Here is a 27,343-nt window from a genome sequence, read left to right as displayed (position 1 = left end):
GAGTGAAGCTTGACATTGAGCAGATGACCATCCTGCTGAGACAATAGATGAGGAATCAGAGGCAAAGGCCATGGAGGCTTCCTTACCAGACTCCGTAGTAGTGGGTACCAGTGTTGCCGAGGCCAATCTGGAGCTATCAAAATCATCCTTGGCCTGTCCTGTCTGACCTTTAATAGTACCTTTGGAAGAAGAGGTAGAGGAGGAAAGGCATACACATGAAGGTTTTTCCAACTGAAAGACAGAGCATCCACTTTCCAAGCTGTGTGATGAAACCCCTTTGTGCAATACTGTGGCAGCTGGTGGTTTAGTGGAGAAGCGAACAGATCTATGTCTGGAGTTCCCCATGACACTGTCAATGTTTGAAATACATGAAGATCCAGTTTCCACTCGTGGGGATCCATGATTTGTCTGCTTAACACATCTGCTAAGGAGTTCTGTGCTCCTGGCAGAAACCTTGCCTGAAGAGTTAGTTGCAAGCTTAGCGCAGTCTCCCATAAAATCATTGCTTGCCTGCATAGAGGATAAGAATGTGTTCCCCCTTGCTTGTTGATGTACCACATGACAGTTGTGTTGTCTGTTAGAATCAACACCTGCCCTGGAAGAAGTAACTCCTTGAAAGCCATTAATGCAAACTGGACTGCTAACATCTCCTTCATGTTGATATGTAGATGCAGTAGTCTGGCAGGCCACTTGTCTTGTATCCACATTCCATTTAGATGAGCTCCCCAAGCAATGTCCGAGGCATCTGTCGTTAAAATCTGACTCGCCTCTGGCCGGGTCACAGAGAGTCCCTTGTTTAGGTGACATTCCTGAGCCCACCACAAAAATTCTTTTTGAAGGCAAGGTATTATATGAATGACAGTGTCCAAATCCTGGCAGTGCTGTGTCCATACATTTTTGAGATACCATTGTAGCTTCCTCATATGCAGTTTGGCATTGGGAAGCACCAGAATACAAGATGCCATGAACCCCAATGCTTGAAGGACTGTCCTTGCAGTCAGCACGGACTGATGAGATAGTTGATGGAAGTAAAGTGATAGACTCTGTTGTTTGTCCGGGGTTAAAAAGGCCATCTGGGCTGCTGTATTCAGTCTCACACCCAGAAAGCACATGTCTTGAGAGGGTACTAGACTGGACTTTATTTCGTTCACAGAATACCCTAGGCATCTTAGCACTGCTATAACATGTTCCAGATGCTGTACAAGGTCTTCCTTGTCTTGAGCCAGAATCAGGCAGTCGTCCAAGTAAGGATAGATTTGAATTCCTTGAAGCCTGAAGTAAGCTATCACTGGAGCCAGAACCTTTATGAATACTCTGGGCGCAGTAGATAAGCCAAAGGGCAATGCAGAGAACTGATAATGAGAATTTCCAGCTCGAAACCGCAGATACTTCCTGCAACTTAGCCTGATAGGCACATGAAGGTAAGCTTCCTTGAGATCTAGAGTTACCATCCAGTGATCTTTGCCCAGCAGAGGTAAAAGCTGTTGTAACGTCAACATCTTGAACTTGGGAATGTCCAGAAAAGTGTTGAGGAGAGATAAATCCAAAATTGGTCTCCACGTGTTCCCTTTCTTTGGTACTAGGAACAGGCGAGAATAAAATCCTAGGCCCCTTTCTGATACAGGGACTGGCTGAATGGCCCCATCTGGAGTAATTGAGAAACTTGCTTGTGAGCCTCTTTTCTTTGTGGAGGAGGAACGTCTGGCATGCCTTTGAAAGGGGGCATTGTATGGAAATAAAATCTGTAACCGTGGTGAATGATATCCAACACCCATGTGTCTTGAGTAATTAAATCCCAATTTGCTTTGAAAAGAGACAGTCTTCCTCCCAAAGGAGCTGCCAGACGGGAATCTACTGGCAGCTGAAAAGACAGGTCATTGGGTCTGTTTACGAAAGGACTGACCCCTGCCCTCACCAGACGTCTGAGCAGGCGAACTCCCTGTTCTAGGCCTAAAAGAACCTTGAGCCCTGCCCCTACCACGTCTAGACCTACCCCTAGACTGAGAATCAAAAGCAGGATATGTCCACCCCTTAGCCGGCCAATTTCTACTAAATTTCGGTGGCTGCACCTGCAAAAAATCTTTAACAGTTTGCATAGACTTAGCTTTGTCCTCCATTTACTTTAAAACTGCTTCCACAGGCGATCCAAACAACACATCAGACTGTAAAGGAGCATCCAAAATCCTTGTCTTAACATGCTCAGCTAAATTCTGATCCTTCAACCAGGCATGCCTGCGAAGAACAGAACTAGTAGCGGCCACCCTCGAGGAGGCTTGTACAGCATCAAAACCACATTGCAAAGAATGCTTACCCACTTGTTCAGACACATGAACCAAATCCAGCAACTCTTTACACTCAATACCTCCTGCCAAAGCATCCACCTTAGATTTCAATTGTAAAAGGAGGTAATTCTGATATTTTAGCATGTGAAACTGACAATTCAATGCTCTCATGGCTAGAGTGGAAGAAGTATACACTTTCTTTCCCCACCTATCCAAAGCCCTTGCCTCTTTATCAGTGGGAACAGGATTTTTAACCACAGAAGCTTTAACACCTTTAGGCCCTTGAGAAATAGTTTCTGGGTCCGCCCTAGGACTCTTAAACAAATACTTATGAGCTTCGGGCACCCTATAATACCTATCAGGCTTAACAGGAGCAGGAGGCAAAGAGTCAGGGTTCAGGGAAGCCTCTGCAAAAACATCTTCCACCACATTCAACACAGGAGGAATAGCTAAGGGCCTATGCTGGGGTAAAAACAACAATTCCCTAAGCCTTTTCCTGGAATCAGAGTAATCCTGGCCTTCCCATTTAAAGTGCTCCCTCATGGAATGCAGAGTCTCTGAAAATGAGAAATCCTCAGGAGGAGTAGCTGTAGGAGTGGAATCATCCACATCAGAATCAGAATAAGTAGGATACTCCTGCAAGTCTTCCGCAGAAGACCCTGAAGCCTCTGAACACTGTTCAAAACAATCAAACTCTGGTTCCACCCTAGGCCTCTTATCAGGCGGGGGCATAGAACCTCTAATCATAGTAATCAAATCTTCTGCCATTTTAAGCATATGTTTCTTAGGTACAGAATCCGAAATGCTAGGAGAAGCCCCCACTGAAGCCAAACTAGGCCTACCTCTCAAAGAAGTTTTGGCAATAGAAGGAGAGGCTCTAACTACCTTGGGAAGAGAGGGAAGAACAGTCACCTGAGAAGCCCCCTCAGCCTGGCCTACCTCCTGAGAAGGCACATCCTGTAACAGTAAAGATTCTGCCTGGGACTCCATGGAAACTCCTGGCAAAACCTCTGGCTCCACTGAGCTTCCTAAAGAACCGACGTCCGGGACTGCCGGTTCATCAACCCTAGGCTTCGCTGTTTTGTCCTTGCGCTTCTTGGACGAAGCGGGCGTCGGAGCATCCGACGGCATTTTATAATTGCAACGCTTCCCAAACACTAACCTGGCACAGTCTAACCTCCTCTTAAGAGTGCGTTTGTTAAACCTAGCACAAGAGCGGCAACCAACAACGTCGTGCTCAGGCCCTAAACAAGGTATACACAAGGTATGGTAATCCCTATGAGGTATCTGTTTCCCACAAGAAATACAGTTATTCACTTTTTCTGACATCCGGTAAAATACTGAGGCAAGAAAAAACCAAAATGTTCCCCAACGGGGTACTTAGCCAACTCTGTTTCGGTCTGAAACTCCGGTTTCGGAAAGATTTCAGAACGCCAACCTGCACTCGCAAAACTGCTTCTGCATCGGACCACGCGGCAAAAAAGACTGAGGATATGACGTCGGTCATGCGCATTAGTACCCTGACGTACTGACGTCAGTCTAATGCGCCCTGACCGACGTCAGCCTTATACTCTGGTATTCGGGCCGACTGGATGCGGACTATACCCAATAGTAAGGACTGCAGCAATGGGAAACGAAGAACATCGGGGGGCTGGAGGGAGAGAAACCAGGAGTGCAACAGTGAATACACTTGAGCATCTACATTTATGGTAAGTGTACACAACTGTACTATGTTCTTCGTGTAGTCACCACACTTGGGTTGATTTCCAAAGCAGAGGAAGGGTGGCGGCAGTCAAGAAGTGTTAGGGCTGGCTAGCAGGCCTTGTAAGACTGCTGTAGCAAATCCAGCTCTGGATTTAGAAAAAATAGGCAAGTGGTAATGCTTGGTGAAGGTGTGTACTGAACTCCAGGTTGCATCTTCCAGAATGTTCCTGGTATGGAATCCCCCGAGAAATGCTGTAGAGGTGGAAGTAGCCCTGGTGGAATGTGGTCTGACCCCTGTGGGGTAGGTTTTCCATGGTGCTTGTAGCAGAAATGGATACAGTGTGCTATCCATTTGTAAATGGTTTGCTTTAAAATGGGCCTTGCCCTCGGTCCCTGAAGCAAAGCTGACTAGCAGCTGGTCAGATTTTCAGAAAGGTTAAGTCCTGTCAAGATGGAACATGAGCTGTCTGTGCACGTCCAAGGAGTGCAGGATCTTTTACCCTTTATTCTGAGGATTAGGGAAGAAGGTTGGCAAATGGATGCATTGGTTTAGAGCCACACTGGACACCAACTTAGGGATAAAGGACAGGTTAGTCCTGAGGGAAACCCTGTCAGCATAGAAAATAATGAAGGGCTCCATAGCCATTAGTGCCTGTAACTCAGACACTCATCTTGCTGAAATTATGGCTAAAAGCCAAGCTGTTTTCCAAGAGAGGAATTTTATCTCTGTTGAAGCAGCAGGTTCAAAAGGGGGAAGCGTGAGCTTTTCCAGTACAAAGTTAAGGTCCCAGGCAGGGATGGGTGTTCTCCTAGGAGGCCTTAAGTTGTTAGCCCCTCTCAGGAACCATTTGATGAGAGGGTGAGAAAATAGAGGTGGCTCAGTATTATAACGAGCTAAGATGGCAGAGGCATGAATCTTAATGGAGAAGGACAGGCCTCTGTGGAGTAGCTCTGCTAGGTAATCCAGGATTTGAGGTAAGGAGGGCACTGCTGTGTCCTTTCCTTGAGACTGATTCCAAGAACAATACCTTTTCCACTTTTCAGCATAGGATTTCCTAGTACTAGGCCTTCTAGCTTCAAGAATGACGTCCAGCACCTATTTGCTGAGGGTTGCTGGTTTTGTATTCAGAGAAAAAGCCAGGCTGCAAGGTTTAGGGTTTGCAACTGTGGATGCAAAATCTGTCCCCTCCTGCTGAGACAGCAGGGTAGGGGTTTGATGAAGGTGCCAGGGTGGCACTGTTATCAGACTGTGTAAGAGTGGGTACCAGTGCTGGCATAGCAAGTCTGGGGCAATAAGAATTGCCCTCGGCCTGTTCTGTTTGATCTTGAGTAGTACTTTTGAGAGGAGGGGCAGAGGGGGGAAAGCCATAAATTGAGAGGTTTTCCCATTGGAAGGATAGGGCATCCACCTTCCAGGCCCTGCTGTGAGGGTTCCTGGTGAAATTTTGCTCAACTGGTGGTTTTCAGGGGAGGCAAACAGGTCCACCTCTGGTGTCCCCCACCTCTGGATTAGAAGGTTGAAGGTGCTGGGCTCCAATTTCCACTTGTGTGGGTCTAGGAAATTTATGCTTAAGTCGTCTGCCAGTGAATTTTGTTTTCCTGGCAGGAATTGTAGATGCACTTGGTTGCTCAAGGCTGTGTTCCACAGAGCCATGGCTAACCTGTAGAGAGGGTAAGAATGGGTTCCTCCTGCTTGTTTATGTACCACAACCGTGGTGGCGTCTGTTTTTATCAGCAGCTGTCCTAGAAGGATTAGGTATTTGAAGGCTGTCAGAGCATTCTGTACATCTCTTTTTGACTGATGTGCAGGAGAATTTGGCCTGGGCTCCACTTGCCCTGAATGCATTTGCCTGCCATGTGAGCCCCCCATGCATAGTATGATGCGTCTGTTGTCAGGGTTTGGAAGGCAAGGGGTTGAGTGAAAGGCAGTCCCCTTGCTTTGGTTGCATGCTTCTGTCCACCAAAGGAACTCTGTCCTTAGACAAGGTATGATTGGAATGACTGTTTCCAGGTCCTGAGAATGTTGGCACCAAAGACTTTTGAAGTACCATTGAAGTTTCCTCATATGCAGTCGTGCATATGGAATTAGTAGAATACATGAGGCCATGAACCCTAGGGCTTGCAGTATTTTCCATGCAGATAGCTGGGTTTTGGTGGCCATTTTATTTAAGTAGTTGGTCAAATAGACCTGTTTTTCTGGAGTGAGAAATGCGATCTGGGAAGTTGTGTTCAAGTTTGCTCCCAGGAATACAATTTTTTGACTGGGCACTAGTTGTGATTTCTTTTTGTTGATGGTGTACCCCAATGAAGTGAGGAGGCTTTTTACAAATGCCAGGTGCTGAAGTAGCAATTCCTGACTGTCCGCCTGAATCAGGCAATCGTCTAAGTATGGGAAAATATGGATATTTCTCTGCCTGCAGTATTAAATGGCTGGAGCCAGGCACTTTGTGAATACTCTGGGCGCAGTAGATATGCCAAAGGGAACTGTAGAGAACTGATAGTGCATAGAGCCTGCCCTGAAGCATAGACATTTCCTGCAAGACTCCCTTAAGGGGATGTGCAGATGAGCTTTTTTTAAGTCTAGGGTGACTAACCAGGCATCCTTGGCTAGCACAGGGAGAAGCTGTTGCAGGGTAAGCATTTTGAATTTTGGGACCACCAGAAAGGTGTTGAGAATTGATGGATCCAGGATTGGGCACAAAGAGCCTTCTTTTCTGGGCACCAGGAAAAGTCTGGAGTAGAAACCCTTCCTCCTGTGTTCTACTGGAACAGGTTGAATAGCTCTGATATTGAGCAGGGAAAGTACTTGCTTTTGAGCCTCTGCCCACTGGTTTGGAGGAAGGTCTGGAAACCCTTTTGGGGTTGGCAGCGAATGGAAGTAGAATCTGTACCCCTGGGATACAATGTTTAGGATCCATCAGTCCTGAGTAATGGACATCCAGTTTTTTACATGAAGGGCAAGTTTTCCTCCTAGGGGCACAAGTAATTGGGCAGGGCTGGGAAGGATAACTGAAAAGTCAGTGTCAACTCTTTCCATAAGGGGGTGGCTTACCACTCCCTGTCTTTGAGGTGGGAGCACTCCACTGTTTAGATCTCTGCATACCCTGAGACTGTAGTCTGGGTGGCCTGTTTCCCCTGGGTTTGGACTGAGAAGGCCTGGAAGGGGCTGGAAAGGACCACTTTTTAGAAGGCCAATGCCTACTGAAGCTAGGTGGCTGCACTTGTAATAATTCTTTAACAGTTTGCATAGAATTAGCTTTTTTTTTCCAATTTTTTAACAGTTTGCATAGAATTAGCTTTTTCTTCCATCTTTTTAAGAACCTCTTCTGCTTTGGTGACAAACTGTCCTTATTTAAAGGCGCATCTAGTAATTTTGATTTGACATGATATGGCAATGTTCAGCCAAGCATGCCTTCTCAGTACAGACCCAGTGACTGCAGCCCTGCAAGATGCTTCTAGGGCATCAAAGCCACACTGCAAAGTATGCTTACTAACTTGGTTTGCAGAATGCATTAACTCTTGTAAATCTTTATTTTCTGCACAATCTGGGAGTAACACAATTTTTGTTTAATTAGTTCCATAATATGTTGCTGGTACTTCAACATGTGAAACTGGCAATTCAATTCCCTGATGGCAAGAGTTGCCAAGGTATATACCTTCTTACCCAATCTGTCTAAAGCTCTGGAATCCCTGTCTGAAGGGGTACTTTTTTGGCTGTAGTAGCCTTAATCCCTTTAGGTCCCTGGGAAATGGTATCTGGATCCGCTGTAGGATTCTTAAGGAGAAATTTGTGAGAATCAGGTACTCTCTGTAGTACCTGTCAGGTTTTCTAAGGGCTGGAGGTAAGGTGTCTGGAGTAAGACTGGATTCCATGAAGACATCATCTACAACATCCAGGACAGGGGGCATAGCTAGAGCCCTGTGCTGAGGCAACTCCAAAAATTCTGAGTCTCTTTTTGGACTGAGGGTAGTCCTGGCATTCCCAGAGGAAATGTTCTCAAAGTATGCAAGGTTTCACCAAAAGAAAAATCCTCTGGAAGGGAAACCGAGGGAATAGATTCCTCTTCTACGTGTGAATCCTCATACGTTGATAAAGGAATGTCCTGATAATCAGAAGGGTCAAAGTCATAAGACTCCTGAGTCTGTAGAATCAGAATGAAACTCATATCTTTGTTTCTTAGCAGGGGAAGGCTGGCTTCCCCTAATAATGGAAATAAGATAGTCAGCCATTCTAAGCATTTGTTTTTGCAGCATGGGAGCTTGAGCATGCGCTTTGGTCGGTTTTCTAGGCGTAGTGCATATTCTGGGCCTGAGAAACTCTGTAGTTTTAGCTAAAAACGAAGTTGTCCGTTTAATTCGAGTGTCAGTAGGTCGGAATACACCCTCAGAAGCCGGTGCCTGCACAGCGGCTCCGGACCCATCCAAGGTTGAGACATCCGCAGGTTCCATAGTCAAAAAAGCATCTCGCAGCATATCAGACTCCGAATGGGTCTCAGCAGAGGCCTGCGAATCTGTAGAAGTGGGCATCAGGGGCTGCAAAGGACCTCACTGAGTACCGGTGGACTGGCGACTAGCTTAATGAAAGCGTCGTCAGCAGTTATGGACCTATACGGTCTGTCTCTGTCTTTATCTTTACATTAATTTAGAAGATCAGTAGTCGAATGGCATATCAAAGCCTTTTCAGAATACAGAGAAAGAGAGCGAAAGAATTTAGTGACAAGAATAGCCCAACGACTAATGGTTCAGGCATTAAACAAGGCACAAAACTGACAGGGAGGGACGTCGTGGTCTAGGCCTAAACAGGTGACGCAGTAAGAATGAAAATCTCTGAGACGTATTTTGCTTTCCACAGGCAAGACAATTGTTAACTTTCTCTGACATTGGTTAGAGCAAGAAAAAAGGATCCCCAGTGGGGTACTTAGCTTTAGAAGACTTACAGTTTGAAACTCGAAAACGAAAATTTCAGGTAGCGGCCAACCGGCACTTGCAAACTGCTTCTGCGTCGGGCTTCTCGGCAAGAAAGGCTGATGTAATAACATCAGCTGCCTGTTTTATACCTCTGACGACCTGACGTCACAGAAGAGGCAACAGCATCCGACGCAGAAATCCTAAGACTCTGGTATTCAGGCTGACTGAGGGCTACCTACAGGCAGATAACCAAGTGCAATGACTGCAACAGTGAAACACGAAGAACATCCTGCGTGTTCTTAAGTTGTCCATGAAATTCTTCCAGGAACACTGGAAGGGGGGTGGCTGTGTGGGAAGGTGAGGAAAGAATGAATATGGACAATACAAATGCCTAGTAATGGTAAGTACATAAAGTACAGTTTTGTACCTACCATAAATGTAGATGTTCGAGGATCCACATTGCTGCAGTCCTAACACTTGGGTAGTCCGCTGTCCCAGTCGGCCCGAATACCAAAGTATATGGCTGACGTCGGTCAAGGCGCATTAGTCTGACGTCAGGACGTCAGGGTACTAATGCGCATGACCGACGTCATATCCTCAGTCTTTTCTTGCCCCAGATGTCAGAAGACCCTAAGAAGATAAGGCCAAAACCAAAAAACACCAAACACTCCTGCACCAAATATATATACAATATATACAAATTTACAAAAGTATAACCCCACCCACACAACCAACCCTAAACACAGAGGGGAAGGAGGGAGGGTAAATTGGACTGCAGCAATGTGGATCCTCGAACATCTACATTTATGGTAGGTACAAAACTGTACTATGTTCTTCATTCCACATTGCTGCAGTCCTAACACTTGGGTAGAATCCCAAAGCAGAGGTAAGGGAGGCTGGCAAATCATAAAGAAGCAGGAGCTGTCAACATGCCCTGCAAAATAGCCGTGGCAAAACCAGCCCTAGATTTAGAGTAAAGAGGAAGGTGGTAATGCTTAGAGAACGTATGCACTGAACTCCAAGTAGCTGCCTCCAAAATATCCTTAGTTGCCACCCCCCTTAGAAATGCTGTTGAAGTGGCAGTAGCCCTAGTGGAATGAGGCCTAATCCCAGCTGGAATCTCCTTGCCATGATGGGAATAACAAAATGCAATGCAAAATCCAATCCACTTAGAAATAGTTTGTTTTGACACAGGCTTGCCCTGAGAACTCAAAGCAAAAGAAACAAACAACTGCTGAGACTGCCTAAAATCCTTAGTCCTGCTTAAATAATAACGCAACTGCCTGTGTACATCTAAAGTGTGCAAAATGTTTTCCCCCTTATTTTGGGGATCTGCAGAAAAAGTAGGCAAATGAATAGTTTGGTTTAAAGCCACACTAGAAACCACCTTAGGCATAAAGGAAGGATTAGTACGTAATGATACCCTATCCTTATGGAAAATCAAAAAAGGCTCAACCGCCGTAAGGGCCTGCAATTCAGAAACCCTTCTTGCAGAAGTAATGGCCAACAAAAAAGCAGTCTTCCATGACAAGTATTTCAATTCAGCAGTAGCCGCAGGCTCAAAAGGTTGTAGAGTAAGTTTCTCCAACACAAAATTGAGATCCCAAGCAGGAGTAGGAGCTCTACGTGGGGGTCTTATATTCTTTGCCCCTCTAAGAAATTGCTTGAACAAAGGATGAGAAAACAATGGTGGGTCACAATCATAGTGAGCTGAAATTGCTGCAGCATGAATCTTTATGGAAGAGAAAGACAAACCTTTGTGCAATAACTCAGTAAGGTATTGAAGAGCCACACCCAAATTAGGCTCAGAAACCTCCAAATTCCTTGCTGCACTCCAAAATAAAAATCTCTTCCATTTTTCTGCGTACACTTTCCTTGTACTAGGTCTTCTGGCTTCCATAATCACATTCAAAACTTGTTGAGGAAGTTGAGACCTGCTATGTTTCAAAACAGAATATGCCAGGCTGTTAGATGAAGAGAGTGAAGCTTGACATTGAGTAGATGACCGTCCCTCTGAGACAATAGGTGTGGAATCAAAGGTAAAGGCCATGGAGGCTTCCTTACCAGACTCCTCAGTAATGGGTACCAGTGTTGCCGAGGCCAATCTGGAGCTATTAAAATCATCCTTGGCTTGTCTTGTCTGACCTTTAGGAGTACCTTTGGAAGAAGAGGCAGAGGTGGAAAGGCATACACATGAAGACTTTTCCAACTGAAAGAAAGAGCATCCACCTTCCAAGCTGTGTGATGAAACCTTTTCGTGCAAAACTTTGGCAGCTGGTGGTTTAGTGGAGAAGCGAACAGATCTATGTCTGGAGTTCCCCATGACACTGTCAATTTCCGAAATACATGAAGATCCAGTTTCCACTGTGGGGATCCATGATTTGCCTGCTTAACACATCTGCTAAGGAGTTCTGTGCTCCGGCAGAAACCTTGCCTGAAGAGTTAGTTGCAAGCTGAGCGCAGTCTCCCATAAAATCATTGCTTGCCTGCATAGAGGGTAAGAATGTGTTCCCCCTTGTTTGTTGATGTACCACATGACAGTTGTGTTGTCTGTTAGAATCAACACCTGCCCTGGAAGAAGTAACTCCTTGAAAGCCATTAATGCAAACTGGACTGCTAACATCTCCTTCATGTTGATATGTAGATGCTGTAGTCTGGCAGGCCACTTGTCTTGTACCCACTTTCCATTCAGATGAGCTCCCCAAGCTATGTCTGAGGCATCTGTCGTTAGAATCTGACTCGCCTCTGGCCGGGTCACAGAGAGTCCCTTGTTTAGGTGACATTCCTGAGCCCACCACAAAAATTCCTTTTGAATGCAAGGTATTATTTGAATGACAGTGTCCAAATCCTGGCAGTGCTGTGTCCATACATTTTTGAGATATCATTGCAGCTTCCTCGTATGCAGTTTGGCATTGGGAAGCACCAGAATACAAGATGCCATGAACCCTAAGGCTTGAAGGACTGTCCTTGCAGTCAGCCCGGACTGAAGAGATAGTTGATGGAAGTAAACGGAAAGATTCTTTTGTTTGTCCGGGGTTAAAAAGGCCATCTGGGATGCTGTATTCAGTCTCACACCCAGAAAGCACATGTCTTGAGAGGGTACTAGACTGGACTTTATTTCGTTCACAGAATACCCCAGGCATCTTAGCACTGCTATCACATATTCCAAATGCTGTAAAAGGTCTTCCTTTTCTTGAGCCAGAATCAGGCAGTCGTCCAAGTAAGGATAGATTTGTATTCCTTTTAGCCTGAAGTAAGCTATCACTGGAGCCAGAACCTTTGTGAATACTCTGGGCGCAGTAGATAAGCCAAAGGGCAATGCAGAGAACTGATAATGGGAATTCCCAGCTCGAAAACGCAGATACTTCCTGCAACTTAGTCTGATAGGAACATGAAGGTAAGCCTCCTTGAGATCTAAAGTTACCATCCAGTGATCTTTGCCCAGCAGAGGTAAAAGCTGTTGTAACGTCAACATTTTGAACTTGGGAATGTCCAGATAAGTGTTGAGGATAGATAAATCCAAAATTGGTCTCCACGTGTTCCCCTTCTTTGGTACTAGGAACAGGCGAGAATAAAATCCTAGGCCTCTTTCTGGCACAGGAACCGGCTGAATGGCCCCTATTTGGAGTAACAGAGAAATTTGCTTGTGAGCCTCTTTTCTTTGTAGCGGAGGAATGTCTGGCATGCCTTTGAAAGGAGGCAAGGTATGGAAATAAAACCTGTAACCGTGGTGAATGATATCCAATACCCACCTGTCTTGGGTAATTAAACTCCAATTTTCTTTGAAAAGTGCCAGCCTTCCTCCCAAAGGTGCTGCCAGACGAGAAAGCACTGGCAGCTGAAAAGGCAGGTCATTGGGTCTGTTTACGAAAGGACTGACCCCTGCCCTCACCAGAAGACTGAGCAGGTGAACTCCCTGTTCTGGGCCTAAAAGAACCTTGAGCTCTGCCCCTACCACGTCTAGACCTACCCCTAGACTGGGAATCATAAGCAGGATATGTCCACCCCTTAGTAGGCCAATTTCTACTAAACTTCGGAGGCTGAACCTGCAAAAAATCTTTAACAGTCTGCATAGACTTAGCCTTGTCCTCCATTTTCTTTAAAACTGCTTCCACAGGCGAACCAAACAACACGTCAGACTGTAATGGAGCATCTAAAATCCTTGTCTTAACATGCTCAGCTAAATTCTGATCCCTCAGCCAGGCGTGCCTACGAAGAACAGAACCAGTGGCAGCCACCCTCGAAGAGGCCTGCACAGCATCAAAACCGCATTGCAAGGAATGCTTACCCACCTGTTCAGACACATGAACTAAATCCTGCAACTCTTTACACTCAATACCTTCCGCCAGAGCATCTACCTTAGACTTCAATTGTGAAAGGAGATAATTTTGATATTTTAACATGTGGAACTGGCAATTCAAAGCCCTCATGGCTAAAGTGGAAGAAGTATACACCTTCTTTCCCCATCTATCCAAAGCCCTTGCCTCTATCAGGAGGAACAGGATTTTTAACAACAGAAGCCTTAACACCTTTAGGCCCCTGAGAAACAGTTTCTGGGTCTGCCCTAGGACTCTTAAAAAGATACTTATGAGCTTCAGGCACCCTATAATACCTGTCTGGTTTAACTGGGACAGGAGGCAAAGAGTCAGGGTTCAGGGAAGCCTCTGCAAAAACATCTTCCACCACATCCAGAACAGGAGGTATAGCTAAAGGCCTATGCTGGGGTAAAAACAAAAATTCCCTAAGCCTCTTCCTGGAATCAGAAAAATCTTGACCTTCCCATTTAAAATGCTCCCTCATGGAATGAAGAGTCTCCGAAAAAGAAAAATCCTCAGGAGGAGAAGCAGAAGGAGTAGAATCATCCACATCAGAATCAGAATAAGGAGGATACTCCTGCAAGTCTTCAGCCGAAGACTCAGAAGCCTCTGAACACTGCTCAAAACTCTAAAGCTCAGGTTCCACCCTAGGCCTCTTATCAGGAGGGGGCATAGAACCTCTAATCATAGTAATCAAATCTTCTGCCATTTTAAGCATATGTTTCTTAGGCAAAGATCCTGAAGAACTAGGAGAGACCCCCACTGAAGCTAAACATGGCCTGCCTCTCAAAGAAGCCTTGGAAACAGAAGGGGAGGGCCTAACCACCTTAGGAAGAGAGGGGAGAACAGCCACCTGAGAAGCCCCTTCAGCCTGGCCTACCTCCTGAGAGGACACATCTTGTAACAGTAAAGTCTCTCCCTGAGATTCCAAAGAAACTTCAGGCAGAACCACCGGCTCCACTGAGCCTTCTAAAGAACTGACGGTTCTTCCAACCTAGGCTTTGCTGCTTTGTCCTTGCGCTTTTTGGACGAAGCGGGCGTCGGAGTATCCGACGGCATTTTATAATTACAACGCTTCCCAAAAACTAACCTGGCACAGTCTAATCTTCTCTTAATAGTGCGTTTGTTAAATCTAGCACAAGAGCGACATCCAACAACGTCGTGCTCAGGCCCTAAACAAGGTATACACAAGGTATGGTAATCCCTATGAGGTATCTGTTTCCCACAAGAAATACAGTTATTCACTTTTTCTGACATCCGGTTAAATACTGAGGCAAGAAAAACCAAAATATTCCCAACGGGTACTTAGCCAACTTTGATTCGGTCTGAAACTCCGACTTCAGAAAATTTCAGAACGCCAACCTGCACTCGCAAAACTGCTTCTGCATCGGACCATGCGGCAAAAAAGACTGAGGATATGACGTCGGTCATGCGCATTAGTACCCTGACGTCAGACTAATGCGCCTTGACCGACGTCAGCCATATACTTTGGTATTCGGGCCGACTGGGACAGCGGACTACCCAAGTGTTAGGACTGCAGCAATGTGGAATGAAGAACATCTTGAAAATCTGATAATGCCCTTTTATTTCTTCCTCACCACTGGGTCAGAATCCCCACTCCTGGGTGGCCTTCATGGAAGGATATGGCGGAGTACTGTTGAACCGGAGGGTCTGCTTCTGGAGATAATGTCCAACTTATAATGGGTGACAAAAAGTATGCATTGTAGACCATGTAGCAGCTGCACAACTGTCCTCAACTGAAGACTTGGAAGCAAAAACAGCTGAAGTTGAGATGGACCTGGTTGAAAATGTAAACCTTTCTCCTGGTATATCAAAAAATGCAATATGCAATCCAGTTAGCCACGTGATCTTACAAACTGCCTGTCCCAAGCAATTAGAGAAGGACACAAAAAGGTGATCAGATTTTTCTGTGAAGATAAAAATGCATCAGTCTGTAAACATCAAGAAAGTGCAACATATATTCACCTTTACTTGCGAAATTGGGAAATACTAAAGTATATAGAAGAGGAGGACATCTACGGTAATGGTAAGATTTTACACAAGTATTCTATGTCCTTCTATTCATATGCTGCAGTATTCATCACATTAAGAAGAATGCCAAAGTTCAAGCTTGGAAAGGATTAGAGGGAGAAGGAGCAGAGGTTTTTTCTACAAAACCCTGTAGACTAGCTCTGGCAAATCCAGCCCTGGACCTGGAGATGACATCAAGGTTATAATGTTTAGAATTATGAATAGAGGACCAGGTAAGCTGCCTCCAGGATAAAACAAATGTCTAAGCCTTTGAAGAAAGCCCCAGCAAAAGATACTGCCCTAGCGGAGTGTGCCCTCACTGGGGAAGAAAGATTCTTGCTGTTAGCTGAACAACAGAGACAGCTTTACAAATCCAGGAAGAAATAGTCTGCTCCTTAACCAGTTGACTCATGGCCCTTGAGTGATAGGACACAAACAGGCTTTCAAATTTATGGATCATTTTTGTTTTGTCAAGGTAATATCCGAGTTGCCTGTGCACATATCTAAGGTGTGCAGAATCCTCTCAGTGGAAGATTGAGAGGTAGGAAAAAAGGTGGGAAGGTTAATAGACTAACGGATACTTTGTTGACCACCTTGGGCATAAAGGAAGGGTTAGTACACAAAGATACCCTATCTCTGTGGAAGACAATAAAAGGGGCGTTAGACATCAAAGTGTGCAGCTCAGAGACACATCTGGCAGAGGTAATGGCCACAAGTAGAACTGTTTTCCATGTACAGTGCTGCACGGGAGAGGAGTTTGCTAGTTCCTAGGGGTGCAATGTAGGCTTTGCCAGCAAAAAATTGAGATCCCAACGAGGAGAGACTGGTTTCCTTGGTGGTCTGATATGAAGGATGCCTTTATGAAACAGTTTAACCTCTAACCTACAGGCCAAGGTAGGAGACATAGGCAGGTAAGTCGAAATGGCTGAAAGATGGGCCTTCACTGAAGACTAGGTGAGGCCACCTGTCATCAATTCACACCGAAACATCCACTGATAGTGGTTTTAGGTCCTTCTTGTGACACCAGATGGAAAATATTTTCCATTTGGAAAAAGGATTTCCTACTAGTGGGTTTTCTGGCCTCCTACAAAACTTGAAACACATCCTCTGAGAATGGGTATCTAAAGGGAATTAAAACCCTATTACCTACAGAGTCAGGTTGAGAGTTGACAGTTGTGTGGATGTATAAGGGTTGCCTTGTGCTGTGTGAGTAGATCCATCCCATGGGGTAACTTGTGATAACTGCCCCTGGATAAGTGCAGGAGAAGGGGGAACCAATGCTGCCTTGGCCAAAAGGGAGTCACCAGCAAGATTTTTGTTGGTCCTACTGAATTTTCAGTAAGACATGTTGAAGAGGAGGCAAGGGGGGATGCATACAAAAACATCCCCTTCCATGAAAAGGACAGAGCGTCCACCTTCCAGGCCAAGGGGGGTGGGACCCTGGCACAGAATTTTGGAAGTTGTCTGTTCATGGGGGAGGCAAAAAGATCTACTTCAGGCATACCTCAATGATGGATTAGGTCCAAAAACGCATCCTTGTGTAACATCCACTCCTGGGACTGGGTCATGGACATGCTTAGTGAGTCTGCCACCACATTCTGAGCTGAAGGGAGGTAAACTGCCTGGAGAGAGATTTGGCTTTGTAAAGCTAATTCCCAGGCATGCAGGACTAGTCTGCACAAGAGGTAAAACTTCGTTCTCCCCTGCTTGTTGATGTACCAAAGGACTGTGGCGTTGTCTGTGAACCACCTCAACGTCCCTGGCACTACCTTGGATTTGAAGATCTGTAGGGCAAAAATGAGGGCCCTCATCTCTAATACTGATATGTTCCTTTGTTTGTTTGGGAGTCCAAACATCCCTGACCCTCCAAGACTGTAGGGCAACATATCTGACGCATCTGTGTAGAACTTCTAAGAGGACAGAGGTGAGTGGAGGGGGATACTAGGATTTTTGGTCACTTGTAGGATCCACCAGTCCAGCTCCTTTCTTAGGAATGGTAGAAGTGGAGTCATGAAATCCAGAGGGTGAGGGTGCTGCATCCAGACTGTTTTTAGGAACCATTGAATCTTCCTCATGTGTAACTTGACCCTTGGGAGCACTGGGATGATAGATGCCATGAACCCAAAGATGCACAGGAATTTCCTGCCAGACACAGACTGAAGGGGTAAATCGCTCTGGAAATAAGTAGTCAAGAACAGCACCTTTTCTAAGGTCAGTAAAGCCAGCATTTTCTTTGTTTGGATCCTGCAACCCAGGGAAATGTGGTCTCGGGAGGGGATCAGTGAGGCCTTTTGATAGTTTACAGAGAAGCCTAGGCTCTCCAGAAGACAGAGAGAGTGAAGGTAAGATCTTCCAGATGTCAGACTGGGGTTGGATTAGGAGATCATCTAGGTAAGGGAAGATCCGAATTCCCTGCAGTCTGCAAAATGCTATGACAGGAGCCAAGCATTTTGTGAAGACCCTTGGTGCTGAAGATAGACCAAAGGGCAAAGCACAAAACTGAAAATGTAGTAAAGCAACAGAAAAATGCAAACATTTCCTGAACAAAGGGTGGGTGGAATGGGGATGTGAAGATAAGTGTCTTTGACTTCTAAGGACACCATGAATGCTTGAGAGAGAATCAATGGAAGAAGAGATGGAAGAGTCAGCATCCGGAAAGAGGGGACTTTCAGGAAGGTATTCAGATGAGAAAGGTCCAAGATGGGTGTCCAAGCGCCACCCTTCCTGTGGAATAAAAACATCCAGGATCAGAATACTTTTCCCTCTTTGGGAATCCTCTTGGATTGTCCCTTGAAAAAGAAGGTCTGAAATGACCTGAGGAAAAAAGACATTTGTTCTTTAGGTGGAAGTGGAATGCCTCTGAAAGAAGGGTAATTTTCCTACACCATGAAATATCTTCTCTGGGTGATCCGATTCCAAGCAGTAAGAGATTGGGATACACAAGGGGGGGGGTGGATAGTCACAGGCTACCAGGTTTAGAATGGGACTGAAAAGTCTGTTTAGAGCCTGGAGTAGATGGAGCAGATTAAGAGGAAGTTCATGCCTGTTTCCTACGTCCCCTCAGACTTTGAGGAGGCAGATAAGACAGGTTTACTGACAAAGGCCATCTTTGCAGGATAGTTTCTTTGGAACAGGGGAAACAAGGATATCCTTGAGGTCCTGAAGCTCCTTATCTTTTTTGTGTAGGGATTTGAATAACTGCAAGCCAAGCTACCAAATAATGCTTTATTATCTAGGAGAGCATCCATCAATTTAGTCTTGAAGTCATCAGGTAAGGGTGTAACCTCAGCCAAGACCATCTTCTAGGAACTGAGCCACAGGCCGCCGCCACAGTTGAGGAGTCTGCAGCATCGTAACTGCACCTAATCGAGTGCCTAGCTACCTAGGCAGAGGAATTAAGGATAGCTGCCATTTTAGCCTTGGTACGGGAGCCAGGGAGCTCTGAAAGAAGTTTCCATGCATCTGAGAGGACAGCCAAGGAGTATTTGGCCATGTGGGTCTGGTAATTGATAGTCTGGAAGGCCAGAGTGACAAAGGTGTAAACCTTTTTTCTCAACCTCTCCATGACTTTGCACTCTATCAGATGGAAATAGGGAAGTGGAAGATAACAATTTGAAAGCCTTCTCAGATGAAACTGAAATGGTAGCTGGGTCTGCAGATGGAGTTTTGAACAGGAAGTTAGAGTCCTCAGGCACCTTGCAGAACCTGTCTGGGTGCTTGGCAGCTGGGGTATGGAAGTCAGGGCACTTGGATGCAGCAGTAAAGGCATCCAGGAAGGCAGGCAGAACTGGAGGAATGGCAGAGTGTGATGGAGAATCCATTTGCAAGAGGTCATAATACCTCTTTTGTATATCAGAAACTTGTGAGCATTCTCACTTGAAGAAATCTTTCATTTTTTGAATAGTCTCCCCAAAGGAAGTTTCCTCCCCAGGGGAATGTGTACCATTAGACTCCTCTTCTGGGGAGGAAGGAATTTGGCTGCAATATGCTAAAGACTCATCCCTGAGGATTCTTCTTCATCAGAAGAGGTATCCATAGTAACCCTCTTAAAAGCTGAGGAGGGAGAGAAAAGCCTGCAGAGGAACAGAAGCAGAAGGCTGGTGCAGAGCCATGAAAGCATTGAAAAGGCTTTGTGAAAAAGCCTGCCAATCAGGAGCTTGCTGTTGAGAAGCATGGGTAACATGCTTTGTTTTTAACTTTTTCTTCTTAGGGGCTTCCATGTGAGGGGAAGGTCAAAGGGCCTGATGTCGGCCTACACTCTATGTCTAACATTACATCCTCAAGCACAGTGATTTGGGTGACGCCACACAGACCTTCATATATCATGAGCAAAGGTTGCCCCTTTTCGCCCAAGTCAGACACCTGCATTTCCCTTGAAGACGTGCCGGTAGACTCCTTCAGGACTTCCACAGTGGTACCCACAGAAGGGACATCCACCACCTACGAGACAGCCTACGAGCCTACATCGGCCTCGAGAGGGACGTCCAGAAGAGAGGGCGCAGAAGTATCATCAGGCCAAGGTTTCTTGGCCTTCTTCACACTTGGCTTGTCCAAAGGAGCCGTCACATCCATCTCCCATGCGAGGCACTTAAGGTGCTGATTCTCGAAGTAAAGCTTAAGCGAAGCTAAGCAGCTTCTAAGAGTCTTGGGGGCAGATGGCGCAAGTGGTATGATCATGGTCTGGGCCTAGACAAAATAGACAGAGGTCGTGGACGTCTTTATGTGGAATCTGCCTTCCACACTGACAATTGCCCTTTCTAGGTGACATGAAATCACCACAAAACACACAATAGCACTAAGAATTAAAAAAGAAATAAAACTCAACGGGATACTTATCAAAATTAGGGATCACCACCGATCTGGCGATCAAATGATCGAGCAGGCGGCACAGAAGTTCTGAGGTTGGTGGGTGCTGACGACTGCTTTATACCAGACATCTCTATGACCAATGTACGCAGAGATGTACGACATCACATATACCTGGTAGCAGCATGTAAACTTTTGTATGCGGGCTGGACGTACAAGTCAGCTGGAGGCGAACTACTCCCTGAAGTGATGAATACTGCAGCATATGAATAGAAGGACATCACTCATTCCCAGACCCTCATGACCTCCCTGCACAACGAGCAAGAATAGTTGCTTCTTGCTTGTTGATGTATCAGACCAGTGACATGTTGCCCATATGAACACCAATTGTCCCTAGAGGGAGGTCAGCCTGAAATGCTTGCAATGACAGGAGAACTGCTCTCATCTCTAGGATGTTGATATGCAACCTGATCTCTGTACAGGGGGACCCCGTGCCTTGGAACAACTTCCCCTTGTAATGCACTCTACACCCTAGCTGGGAAGTGTCCATGGTCACTGTAGCTTGTGGCAAAAGAAGAAAAAAGGTCTGCCTAAATGTAGATCTTGGCACAGAATCAACCAATGTACATGGTGTTTGCAGATTGGAGTGAGTTTTATCGGCATCCAAAGGACTGACCACTGCACTGCTCGTGACCAGTGGAGGACTCGCATAAAGAACCTGGCCAAGGGTACTAGAAATATTGCTGCCGGCATAGATCCAAGTACATTTAAAACCAGTCTTGCAAGAATAGGGTGAGTTAGCACATTCTGTATTTGATTTCTTAATGAAGTGATCCAGTGTGTTGAAAGGCAAGCCAATGCGCGTAGGGTATCCAATTGGGTTCCGATAAATTCTATGTTTTGCATTAGAGTTAGTTTTGATTTTGCAAAATTTATAGAAATCTATACAAAATTGAAAATATGCAGAAGATAATACATGGCTTGAAGGAGTTGATGCCTGGTTGGGGCAGTAAAGAGTTAACTGTCGAGGTATGGAAACCCCTGAAATCACTTGAGTCTCAAGTGAGCTGCAACCACCGCACTTGGTGAAAAACCAGGGGGCTGTGGTGAGCCCAAAGGGCAATACTCTGAATTGATAGTGATTTGCTCCCAGGCGGACGCACAGAAATATCCTGGAGCACCTGTGAATCTTTACATGAGAGTATGCTTCCTGGAAATCTATGGAGATCATCCAATTATCCCTGTGCAGAAAGGGCAGTATGGACTGTACTACAAGTATTTGGAACTTGGACTTCTTTACATACTGATTCAGTCTGCTTAGATCCGGAATTCGTATGAGGTCCTCCATTTTCTTTGGTACCAAAAAGACACGGGAGTAAGTTCTGAATCCTATCTGTTCAGTTGGGACCTTATGGATGACTCCCTTCATAAGCAGCTTTTGGACTTCTTGCACTGCTAACTCCCTCAGACTGGGTGGAACATCAGGGAGTTTTTTGCTTGGTTTTGTAGGAAGAAGGAAAAAAGGAATGTAATATCCTCTGGATGTGATGTTTATCACCCGGTCGTTTCATGAGATATTTGTCCAGGTTTCTGGGTGCAAAGAAAAACATCCCAACACTACCTCGAGAGAAGGGTTACCAGGCAGCACATCACGAGCGCTGATAGGATTTGTCAGGAAATAATTTGTCAGGAAATGACTCCCTAAAGCCCTGATTATGGGGACCCCTCTGCTTCTAGGGCAATCCCTGCCACTGAAACCTCCTCCTCTGACTCTGAAAAAGGAATATCCCCGCGAGTCCTGAAAAGATCCCAGAGACCTGCTGAACCACATTTTCTTAACATCTCATTGGTCCCTAGAGGAGGTAGGCTGAGGGGTAAAAACAACTTTATTCCAACAGCAGACAGGGTCTTTCCATCCTGCTTGCTGTGGGTAAGCATTCCCTGGACTTGTGTACTAAATAAGGAAGACCCATTAAAAGGGATATTAATAAAAGACAGCTTAAAAGATTCTGCAAAATCATAAAGCCTCATCCAAGCATGACGCCATATGGCTATGCCTGAGACGGCTGCCTGAAAGGGGCCTTCAAGCTGCATGGGAAATTAACATCATAGTTGAATTAGCTACTGACGACAGAGTGGCCAGGTGCTGAGAAACTTCAAGATCCTCCACCAACATGGACTCAGTGACAGAAGTTGAAAGTTCTTTAATCAAATCTCTTTGTAAATGGGTGAAGTAGGCAATAAAATTCAACGACCTCAGTGTGAAAGTAGCTGAGGCATAAAAGTGCTTCCTGAATCTGTCCATCGATCTGGACTTCTTGTTCGGGGGATGGAAAGGAGCTCTGCTGTGCGAGCTCCTTTCCTGTAGCTGCTGGTGCCATAAACCAAGGCATCCACTGCAATCCCCTCAATCCAATATTGTCGGTCAGCTGGAGGGGATATGATTTTGTCCAGATGCTTGAGAATTGGTTCAACAGAGTCAGGCTCCTTCCAGGCCTGGCGGATACAAGGTAGACATGCTCATCTGTAAGGTGTGTGTGTGTGTGTGTGTGTGTGGGGGGGGGTTCACCCAGGATGTAGATGGGCCATCCCTGAATGAAAGCCTCCAAGAACACAGTCACCTCAGGTGAAGGGCACTGGGAAGACCAACCACCACTTCTTTGCTTAAGGAGTTCCATGGTGTCCCCGAAGGAAACATCATTGGGTGGTGATCTGGGGGATCCTTCACCTTCCTCGAAATCTGTGTCTTCAGTGAGAGACTCCATGGGGGGGTGGGTTTCTATGTGGCTTCTGTTGCATGTTTCTTTTCCAAGGGAGCTCCCTCAGTCGCATAGTCTGGAGAGGTACTGGAAGAGGAGGGATATCCCGGGGGGGGGGGGGCACGAATGGACCTTCTATAAAGTACAGCTGTGTACACGTACCATAAATGTAGATGTTCGAGTGTATTCACTGTTGCAGTCATTACATTTGGGTAATCTGCTGGCAGTTGCCCTCAGTTAGCCTGAATAACAAAGTCTTGGGTCCTATGTCGGTTGCAGTCTCCTCTTCCATGACGTAAATTTGTCAGGGGTATAAAACATGCAGCAGACGCCATTTTAAATCAGTTTTTCTTGCCCCAGATGTCAGGTGCCCCCCAAATGGGGAGCAAAAAAAAGAAAAAAAAAAATATATAAAAAAAGAAAAAAAAAAAAAAATATATATATATATATATATATATATCTATGGGTACCTATTACTTGATCGACACGTCAAAACAGCGACACTCACATGTTCGACTCCACATCAGAGACACTTCATAACATCGACGTTTCAGGTAAGCGATCTTCCCCCTCACAGGACCCATGGTAGCACTCGTTTGTCTTTTAACGCGTAAGGTTTACGTCAGTCTTCAAAATGTACCCTGACAGCGTTGTCTTTACCTTCTTAATAGTGAAACGAGTGCTACCATGGGTCCTGTGAGGGGGAAGATTGTTTACCTGAACGTCGGTCGATGTTATGAAGTGTCGATGATGTGGAGTCAAACATGTGAGTGTCGCTGTTTTGACTTGTCGATCAAGTAATAGGTACCCATATATATATATATATATATATATATATATATATATATATATATATACACACACAAACACACAAACACACACACACACACACACACACACACACACACACACACACACACACACACACACACACACACACACACACACACGTATTTTAGAACACAAAAAATTTACCTTCAACTAAAAGCAAATACACCACAAAGGCTTTTGAGAATAGTGAAGGAAAGAAGAGATATAATAATAGAGAAGAAAGGGGGCTGGTGGGTGGGTAACCCGGACTGCAAAGTACAGTTGTGTACCTACCATAAATGTAGATGTTCTAGTGTATTCACTGTTGCAGTCATTACAATTGGGTTATCCTGCTGGCAGGCTACCCGCAGTCGGCCTGAATTCCAAAGTCTAGGTCCGGCATCGGTTGCGGTCGCCTCCTCCCTGACGTCAGTTCACCAGGGGTATAAACGATGCAGCCGACGCCATTTTCTTCAGTTTTTCTTGCCCCAGATGTCAGGTACCCCCAAAAAGGGTAGGCTAAAAATGTCAATAAAGCATGCATGCACTAAATAATAAGTTTCCTTAATCTACAAGCAAATACACCATATAGGTTGTATAGAATAGCGAAGTACAGATATGGTCCAGCAAAGATAAGGGGGGATGGTGGGTGGGTAACCTGGACTGCAACAGTGAATACACTCAAACATCTACATTTATGGTAGGTACACAACTGTACTATGTTCATCGTGTTTCACTGTTGCAATCATTACAATTGGGTAGAATCCCAAAGCTAAGGTTAGGAGGCTGGAACTAAATAGAATTAGGAGCAACTATGAGGCCCTGCAGAACTGCAGTGGCAAAGCCTGCCCTGGATTTGGAGTAGAGTGGCAAGTGGTAGTGCTTTGTAAAAGTATGCACTAAACTCCAGGTTGCAGCCTCTAAAATGTCTTTAGTGGGCACTCCTCTGAGGAAGGCTGCTGAAGTGGCTGTTGCTCTGGTTGAACGTGGCCTAATGCCCTTAAGCACTGATTTGCCATGTTGAGAATAGCATAGACGAATGCAGTGACCTATCCACCTTGAAATAGTTTGCTTTGAGATAGCCTTTCCTTGTGATATTGCAGCATATGCTACCAATAATTGCTCAGTCTTTCTGAAAGCTTTGGTTCTGTCCAAGTAGAAGCGCTGCTGTCTGTGTATGTCCAAAGAATGCAGAACTTTCTCACCCTTATTCTGTGGGTTTGGGTAAAAGGTATACAAATGAATAGTTTGGTTGAGGGCCACTCTGGACACTACCTTAGGCATAAAAGTGAGGTTTGTCCTTACAGAAACCCTATCTGGATGGAAGATGATAAAAGGTTCCACAGCCATTAGTGCCTGTAGCTCTCAGACTCGTCTTGCAGAGGTTATTGCTAGGAGCAGAGCTGTTTTCCATGATAAAAATTTTATATCAGCTGTAGCAGCTGGCTCAAAAGGAGGCAGAGTGAGTTTTTCCAAGACATAATTGAGGTCCCATGCAGGTATTGCTGATCTCCTTGGTGGCCGTAAGTTTTTTGGCTCCTCTGAGGTACTGCCTTAATAAAGGATGAGAGAAAATAGGTGGCTCTGTATTGTAATGAGCTGAAATGGTAGAGGCATGAATCTTAATTGATGAAAAGGATAGGCCTTTGACCAGCATCTCAGTTAAGTATTGCAAAATCTGAGGTATATTTGGAACAATCATGTCAATTCCTTGTGCCTGGTTCCAAGCACAGAATCTCTTCCATTTTTCTGCATAAGATTTTCTAGTACTGGGCCTCCTGGCCTCCAAAGTAACATCCATAAACGCTTTAGAGAGAGCTGTTTTTTGAAAAGCTACATTATCCACCATGCTGAGTTGGCTGTGCAGGATCCGATTGCTTTGTTGGGTCAGTAAGTGAGGAATTTGAGGTAATGTCCATGCTGGGCATTGAGTCAAGTTCCTTAGGATTGGGTACCAGTGCTGGCGGGGCCAGTCTGGGGCAATCAGTATCATTTTTAGCTTCTCTTGTCTGACCTTTAGAAGTACCTTGGAGAGGAGATGCAGTGGTGGAAAGGCGTATACTGTTAAGTTTTCCAGCTAAAAGACAGGGCATCCACTTTCCATGCTTGCTTGTGATAAGTCCTTGTGCGGAATCTCTGTAGTTGGCAGTTGTGAAGGGAGGCAAATAGATCTGTCTGGGCATCCCCAATTCCTTGTTATGTCGAAGGCTTGTGGATCGAATTTCCACTCATAGAGATCCATGGGGTTTCTGCTTAGTTCGTCTGCCAGAGTATTTATCTTTCCTGGCAGAAATTGTGCTTGCAGATGTACTTGGTAAGTCAATGCTGTGTCCCACAAAGTCATGGCTAGTCTGCAAAGGGGGTAGGAATGTGTGCCTCCCTGCTTGTTTATGTACCACATGACTGTAATATTGTCCGTCTTTATCAGTAGTTGTCCTGGATGAAGTAGATCCTTGAAGGCTGTCAGGGCATTTTGAACAGCTAGCATCTCTTTTTGATTGATATGTAGATGCATTTGGATTGCAGACCATAACCCCTGAATACATCTTCCTGCCATGTGGGCCCCTCAGGCATAATCTGATGCATCTGTTGTCAATGTTTGCCTGGCTGGGGGGCATGGTGAATGGCTGCGCCTTGTTGTGGCGACAGGCCTTTGCCCGCCATCGAAATTCCTGTTGTAGGCAGGGAATGAGGGTAATTATTGTTTACAGGCTGTGCCAATGTTGAGTCCAAACTTTTTAGACACCACTGTATTTTCCTCATATGCAGTCTTGCATATGGAATTAGCAGAATGCAGGATGTCATGAAGCCCAAAGCCTGCAGAATTTTTCTTGCAGTTAACTGGGTGCTTGTTGCCAACCTTTTGAAATAAGTGGTCAGTTCCCTTTGTCTGGCGTGAGATAAGCCATTCTGGGCAGTTGTATTTAAGCTTGCACCCAGGAATATTATCTCTTGAGAGGATACAAGTTTTGATTTCTTCTCGTTTACTGTGTACCCTAGGCATGTTAATAATCTTTTTACAAACGCCAGATGCTGTAGTAGTATGTCCTTGTTCTCTGCTTGAATAAGGCAGTCGTCCAAGTAAGGATATATTTGTATTCCTCTGTCTGCAAAATGCAATTACTGGTGCCAGGCATTTTGTGAAGACCCTGGGCGCAGTAGATAAGCCAAAGGGCAGTGCAGGGAATTGGTAGTGCATTGAGCCAGCTATGAATCTGAGGTATCTTCTGCATGACTGTCTGATTGGGATATGAAGGTATGTCTTTTTTAGGTCTAAAGTTACAAGCAAAACCTTCTAGCCCAGCATGGGCAAATGCTGCTGCAGAGTCAACATTTTGAATTTTGGAATATCCAGGTATGTGTTTAGAATAGATAGGTCCAGTATTGGCCTCCAGGCTTTGTCCTTTCTGGGCACCAAAAAGAGTCTTTGGCCCTCATGTCCATGACGGATGAAACTTGCTTTTGTGCCTCTGCCCATTGATTTGTTGGCAGGTCTGGCATATTGTTAGCCCTTGGCAGGGTGTGAAAGTGGAACCTGTAACCTTTTGACACTATGTTCAAGACCCATTTGTCCTGGGTGATTAGGTACCAGTTATGAGAAAAAAGTGCTAGTTTTCCCCCTAAAGGAGCTGTCAGTAGATAAGTGCTTGGCGCTGGCAGGGGGAAGTCATTGGGACTGCTTTCTGTATGGCTGTGACTTGTCTTCTCCGCTTTGGGAGGTAGAAGC

At 45.4% G+C, this 27,343-nt stretch overlaps 1 protein-coding gene across 1 annotated transcript in view; it reads right to left on the bottom strand.

Moving 5' to 3' along the window:
• NCBP1 (nuclear cap binding protein subunit 1) overlaps nt 1–27,343 on the bottom strand; it is a 2,903,332-nt gene that overhangs the window by 1,445,845 nt on the left and 1,430,144 nt on the right. The window lies entirely within an intron of this gene.

This window comes from Protopterus annectens, chromosome 2.part0, assembly GCF_019279795.1.
Source record: "Protopterus annectens isolate FY-2018-M chromosome 2.part0, PAN1.0, whole genome shotgun sequence".
NCBI lineage: Eukaryota > Metazoa > Chordata > Ceratodontiformes > Protopteridae > Protopterus > Protopterus annectens.
The sequence above is the reverse complement of the archived record's forward strand: the minus strand, read 5'-3'. Positions and strand labels throughout refer to the sequence as shown.